Consider the following 6,800-nt stretch of genomic DNA (forward strand, 5'->3'; position numbering starts at 1 on the left):
GCAGCACTGGTGCAATCGTCACAGTCCCCTGAGCTGAGACCGAGTCCTCCGTGGAAAGGAGAGAAGGTGACAGGCGGCTTCAGCTCAAGGACACAGAGCTAAGGGATGAGGGCATGTACTTTCTGGAACCTTCTCAGCAAATGGCTGGTCCTGGGACAAAGCCTGTCATCCACATCCCTTGCTCAGATGTGGCATCTCTCTCCCCAGACACCGTTCTCGCACCGCACCCTGCAGCACAGGATCCCAGGGCAGCGCGTGTTGCCTTTCTCGAAAGCACTGTGCAAACTGTAGGTCAAAGGATGCTCTTTCCAGCAGTTATTTCAAATTTCGTAAACAGGCCTTCCTGACTGTGCTGTGCTCATAAAGCAGTCATCCATGTGGTAGAAAAGAGGAGGACACCAGAAGTCTTCCACATTCACCACGCAAAGGTAACTGCTGCAATATTGTGGCAGGGTCACGCTCATTTCAAAAGAGCCTTGCAGTTATTTTTTTGTATTCAGTAACAAAACCTGCCTTTTTTTTTTTTTTTACTTAACATTATCCCATGTTCATTTTCTCCTGTTATTAAAAACTCTCAAACAGTTTATACTGACAGTATAATATTTCATCACTTAGCTTTCCATTATTTATTTGAAGACATCTCTCGGATGCTGGACACCGTAGTTTTTCTTAGATTTCATGATTATAAATGAGGTGGTGAGGAACACCTTCAGGCATGAATCATTGTCTCCATTCTTTATTATTCCCTCAAAGTCGATGATTCATCACGGCATTACTGGGTCAAAGGTAATGGACATTGGATCATTTTTAACACATAAATTTCCAAATTGCTTTCCAAAAGCACTCTAGCACTTTGTAGCCTCACTCTTGCCAAGGATCTGGGAGGCTACCCGGCCCCTCCCCACCTGACTCCCAGCACTGGGCATTCACATTTTTAAAAACCTCTGCTTAGGAGAGCGCTGCTTTGATCTGCGTTTCTCTGACCATCAGTAATGTTAGGCACATTTCTCATTTACTCATCCCACATTTTACACTATTATTATTGTGGGGAAGTTTTTAATCAGTAATAATCGCGCCTCGGATAAACCTCATGGGTTACGATACTACCACTGTGCAAAGCTGTGCGCTATGATTATTTTAAATTTAACTCTTTAATCTTAATATTTGGGGTTGTGTACGGTAGATAATGTGTTTTTCTAAATAGCCAACCAATTATACGAGCAGCACTTACTGTCTAATCCTCCAAGTCATCCCGGTTTGTGATGCCTTTTGTGTCAAATATTCACTTCCTTCCTCTCTTTCCAGGTTATCTCTCCTGCTCTGTGAAGTCTGTCTGTCCTTGGATCAGACCGATGTGAGGATTATGGATATAATTGCCCTGCACGCCGACAACCGGCCTTACTGGTGAGGTGTGTACCATCATCTCACTGTCTACCCTTCATCTCGTATCTATTGTTTTTGGTGTTTTTTAATCTCAGGTAGCTTTCAATTTCTTCTCCTTATCCTTGTATTTTGCAGTTTGTTATGCTCTGTCTTCACAGGAATTGGTTTCCATTTATCCTGTCCAGGACTTGAGGATATTTTAAAATCACACCATGTATATCTTTCAATTCTGGAAAAATTTCAGGCATTATCTTTATAAATATTGCCTATTCCAGAGTCTCACTGTTCTCCTTCTAGAACTTCTATGAGGTGCATATTTAAGCACCTCATCTTGTTCTCTCTGTCTCTTAATTTCTCATGTGTGTTTCCATTTCTTTATCTCACTGTGTTGCAGGCTGATGAGTTTTCAGGTTTCTTCCCCCAGTTTTCTGCAGTCAAGCATCACTTAATGATGGGAATATGTTCTGAGAAATGCATTGCCAGATGATTTTGTCATTGTGTGAACATCAGAGCGTGTACCTACACAGACCTGGATGGTGCGGCCTCCTACACCCCTAGACTATGTGGTTTAGCCTCTTCCCCAGGCTACAAACCTGGACAGCATGTGACTGCACTGAATACTGTAGGCAAGTGTAACACGATGGGAAGCATTTGGTATCCAAACACAGAAAAGGCATAGCAAAAACAAGTGTTGGCCAGGCCCAGTGGCTCATGCCTATAATCCCAACACTTTGGGAGGCCAAGGAGGGTGGATCACGAGGTCAGGAGTTCGAGACCAGCCTGGCCAATATGGTGAAACCCCATCCCTACTAAAAATACAAAAATTAGCCAGGTGTGGTGGCACGCGCCTGTAGTCCCAGCTACTTGGGAGGCTGAGGAGGCAGGAGAATCGCTTGAAGCTGGGAGGCAGAGGTTGCAGTGAGTCGAGATCGTGCCACTGCACTCCGGCTGGGCGATAGAGCAAGACTCCATCTAAAACAAAACAAAACAAAACACAGTGTAAAATATAAAAAAGGACACATCCGTTATCTAGGGCACATACCGTGAGTGGAGCTGGCAGGACTGGGAGTTGCTCTGGGTGAGTCTGTGAGTGAGGGGTGGTGAATGTGAAGGTCTAGGACATTATTGTATGCTGCTGGAGTCTTTACAGACACTGCACACTTAGGCTTATCTACATTTATAAAAATATTTTTTTCTTCAATAATAAATTAACCTGAACTTGCTGTAACTTATTAACTTTATAAACTCTTATTTTTTAACCTTTTTGACTCTTCTGTAATAACACTTAGCTTAAAACAGAAACACATTGTACATCTCTACAAAAGTAATTTCCTTCTTTATATTCTTATTCTATAAGCTTCTTTCTGCTTAAAAACATTTTTACTTTAATTTTTCACTTTTTAAACTTTTGTGCTGAAAATCAAGCTACTACACAAGCTAGGCTTACACAGGGTCGGGGTCATGCATATCACTGTCTTCCAACTCCATCTCCTGTCCCACTGGAAGGTCTTCAGGACAGTAACACGCATGGAGCTGTCGCCTCCTATGATGACAATGTCTTCCTCTGGATACGTACTGCAGGACCCACTGAGGCTGTTTTACAGGTAACTGTTTTTCTATTCTTTAACAAATGGAAGGAATGTAATCTAAAATAATGACCCAAAGTATGGCACAGCAACTACATAAACCAGTAACGTCGTCATTTATTATCATTATCAGGTATTACGGGGTGCACATAATTCTATGTGCTAGACTTTTAGACGACTGGCACGCAGTAGGTTTGTTTATACCACAAACACGTGAGGAATGTGCGGTGCCATCGACATCACCAGGTGATAGGAGTTTTCAGCTCCATTATCCTCTTCCAGGACCGCAGTCGTACATGCGATCTTCACCCCGTGCATGACTGTGCCTCCCTCTTCAGCGACGTCACATCGACTCTCGGAGGTTTCTTGTTCACTCTTATAAAACCTTCTTAATTATTTTTCACGTTTGCTGATTCTTATTTCATAATTGCCTATTCTTGCTTTAAGGATTTTTGTAGTTCGAATGTATGTTTCCCCCCAAAATTCATGTATTGGAGTTTGACTCTCAAGGGGTTGCTGTGATGAGTTGGGGCCCTTGGGAGGTGATTAGGCCAAGAGGACCCCAGTCTCATGAACGGAATTAATGTCCTTATAAAAGAGACTTCAGAGAACTGCCTCCCGCTTCCACTCTGCTGGCATGTGAGGACACAGCCTTCGGTCCCCTGGCCAAGTGAGAGAGAACACGGTGTTTGTCCTGTCCACATGGCACAGCAGCAACAAGGCGCCATCTTGGAAGCAGAGAGCAGCCCTCACCAGACACCAAGCTTGCTGGCACCTTGGTCTTGGACTTCCTGGCCTCCAGAACTGGGAGAGATAAATTCCCATTGTTTATAAATTACCCAGTAAGTGGAATGTTGTTACAGCAGCAGGAATGAACTCTTTCTCCTCCTTTAGCTCTTTGAATATTTAAAGTATTTTTACTTAAGAGTTTCATTGAGATTATTCCATTAACTTTAGCTTCTGGGGCACAAATGTTCCCACTCCAGAGCAGTGGACCCTGTGGGTCTATTTCTGTTGACACTGGGCTCAGCTATAGCTACTTCTCATCTGTGAGTGTGGTTTTCAGCTTGCTGTCTCCACACCCTGAGCATAGAAGTGTGACTTTGGGCCTCACACCTGCACACAGCAAAGGCTAAGCTGCTTCTCACTTTACAGCCTTTTAAAGGATTTCTGCTTCCAGGCTATGACCTGTGGCCAAAACACAGATTTTTCTGCTCCCTCCCTGCTCACGCTTGGAAACTTCCAAACTCTCATCTCCTAGAGTCAAACAAGAAGAGAATTATGGATTCTTTCTTCTCATGGTCATTTGAACCCCTCCTACTGTGAGAACTCCAGCCCACCTGCATACCCTCTTTGGAGCACACCACTGGGACTCCTGTTCACTGCCCCAGCTGAGAGCTCCCTCCTGATTTCTGGGAACTGGTTTCCCTTTCTTGCTTTTTTTGTCTTAGCTCAATTTTTAAATTTAAACACCAGGTGCAGTGGCTCACACCTGTAATCCCAGCACTTTGGGAGGCCAAGACAGAAGGATCCTTTGAAACCAGGAGTTTGAAACAAGCCTGGACAACACAGCAAGACTCCATCTCTACAAAAAAAAAATTAATTATCTGGGTGTGGTGACATGCACCTGTAGCCCCAGCTACTCAGGATGCTAAGTTGAGAGAACCACTTTAGCCCAGAATTGGAGGCTGCTGTGAGTTATGATGGTACCACTCCACTCCTGGGTGACAGAGCAAGATCATCTCAAAATAAATAAATCTAGATCAGCAGTTTTAAGTGTTTGAAGAAGACCTGAACAAATCTCATGACTGTTGGATCCTTTGTAATGACTATAAATCTGCTAAATTTTTGTGGATTCTAAAGTGTTGTAACATCCAGTTGGGAGAAGCTCCTCCATCTTCGCCTTCTCTTCACTTCCCGTTTGTTCCTTTCTTGTCTTTCTTTTCCTTTCCTTATTTGTTGAAGCTATTTTCACATGACTTCCAAATGCACTTATTTTTGTGAAGTTAGAGAAATCCTATAGGAATTTCAATTTGATTAAGGAATTTATATGTTTGTAATAATTAGTCTTCTTATTTGGAAACATGCTGTAAGAAATTGTGTTTCCTGTCCACTCCTCTTTATCTTCTCTTATCCTTCCTTCCTTATTTTGTGAAGTTAAAATCCTGTAGGAATTTTAATTTGAATTAAGGAATTTGTATGTTTGTAATGTTTAGTCTTATCTAAAAACATGGTGTAATAAATTTTGTTTCCTGTTCACTTTTCTGTTATCTCCTCTTTTCCTTCCTTCCATCCCTCCCTTCCTCCTCTTGTCCTTCCAGATGTTTGCTAGAATGTGAACTACTTGGGTAATGTTGAAGAATCCTATTGACTTGGATGCTCCGGGACAGACATCCCTCAGTATCCAAGGGAGACTTGTTCCAGGACTCCCAAACAGAGCAAAATTTGAGGATGCTCAAGTCCCTGATATAAAATGGCATGGTATTTGCACATAACCCACACACATCCTCCCGTTTGCTTTAAATCACCTCTAGATTATTTATAATTCCTTATACAGTGTAAATGCCCTATAAATAGTTGTTATATTGTATTGATTTTATTTGTATTTTTTTTTTTTTTTTTTGAGACGGAGTCTCGCCCTGTCCCCCAGGCTGGAGTGCAGTGGCCCAATCTCAGCTCACTGCAAGCTCCGCCTCCTGGTTTCACGCCGTTCTCCTGCCTCAGCCTCCCGAGTAACTGGGACTACAGGCGCCCGCCACCTCGCCCGGCTAGTTTTTTGTATTTTTAGTACAGGCGGGGTTTCACTGTGTTAGTCATGATAGTCTTGATCTCCTGACCTCGTGATCTGCCCACCTTGGCCTCCCAAAGTGCTGGAATTACAGGCGTGAGCCACCGCGCCCGGCCTATTTGTATTATTTTTAATTTTCATATTATTATATTTAATTGTTTTTCTCAGTGTTTTTGATCCTCAGTTGATTGAATCTGCAGATGGGAAACCCTGGAACACAGAGGGCTTAATGATATTTTCACATCACTCAGGAAAGTTTTCTTCTAATATAACTTTGATTTGCTTTTTGTTTTTCCTTTTTTAAAAAATTATTATTTTTCATAGGTTGGATCTTTATTCTGTCTTCTCTATCATTCTCTCTCCCATCCATTTTCTTATTTTTTATTCTTTGTATCTGCATTTTAAGATGATGTTTTAAAAGCTTGATTATTTTCACCACAATTTCAACTTTCAGCATTGTGAACTCGGCCTTTACTGTCTCCAGGGCAGACTGCAGAATGTGTGGCTTCACTGTGGTCTCTCCTCACTGCAGCCAACAGCTGTCATGCCCAGGTCTTCCCCAGCCCTCCCTTCCCGAGGCTCCACATTCCCTTGGTGGGTGCTGACCCAGAGCTAGGAGTAAACAGATGGGTAGCCGGTGAGATGGAAGGACTCCATCCTCTTCCTGCATCACATATACCTGCTCTCTTCCGAGGGAAGCACACTCTGACCACCATTTGTGTTTCTCAGGCCACCTTCTTTGACACCATGGTTGCTTCAGGTTCTTTGCTGATCCAGCGTCCCCTCTTCATTACACCCCTGGCCTCCTTCACTGTCCAGATGGACCATGAGAGCAACCCTAGCTCCAGAAAGAACAAGCCGGCAATGAGGCAACCTCACCGCTGGAATCTGCTGGAAAATGGGGCACCATAGTCCTTGCCCTTCTTGTCCAGGCATTTTTTAACCTCAGACTGACCCAGGTGGCCTCCGTGAGCTCCCGCTGGACCGATTCCCTCTGCGGCTACTCATCTGACCCTGCCCACCCCATCTTCCTCCTGTGGACC

At 43.5% G+C, this 6,800-nt stretch overlaps 1 pseudogene; it reads right to left on the bottom strand.

Moving 5' to 3' along the window:
• Positions 1 to 988: 988 nt before the first annotated feature.
• Positions 989 to 1,121, bottom strand: LOC117095564 (annotated as a pseudogene).
• Positions 1,122 to 6,800: the final 5,679 nt, after the last annotated feature.

Source organism: Trachypithecus francoisi, unplaced genomic scaffold, assembly GCF_009764315.1.
Source record: "Trachypithecus francoisi isolate TF-2019V2 unplaced genomic scaffold, Tfra_2.0 Lachesis_group13, whole genome shotgun sequence".
Lineage (NCBI taxonomy): Eukaryota > Metazoa > Chordata > Mammalia > Primates > Cercopithecidae > Trachypithecus > Trachypithecus francoisi.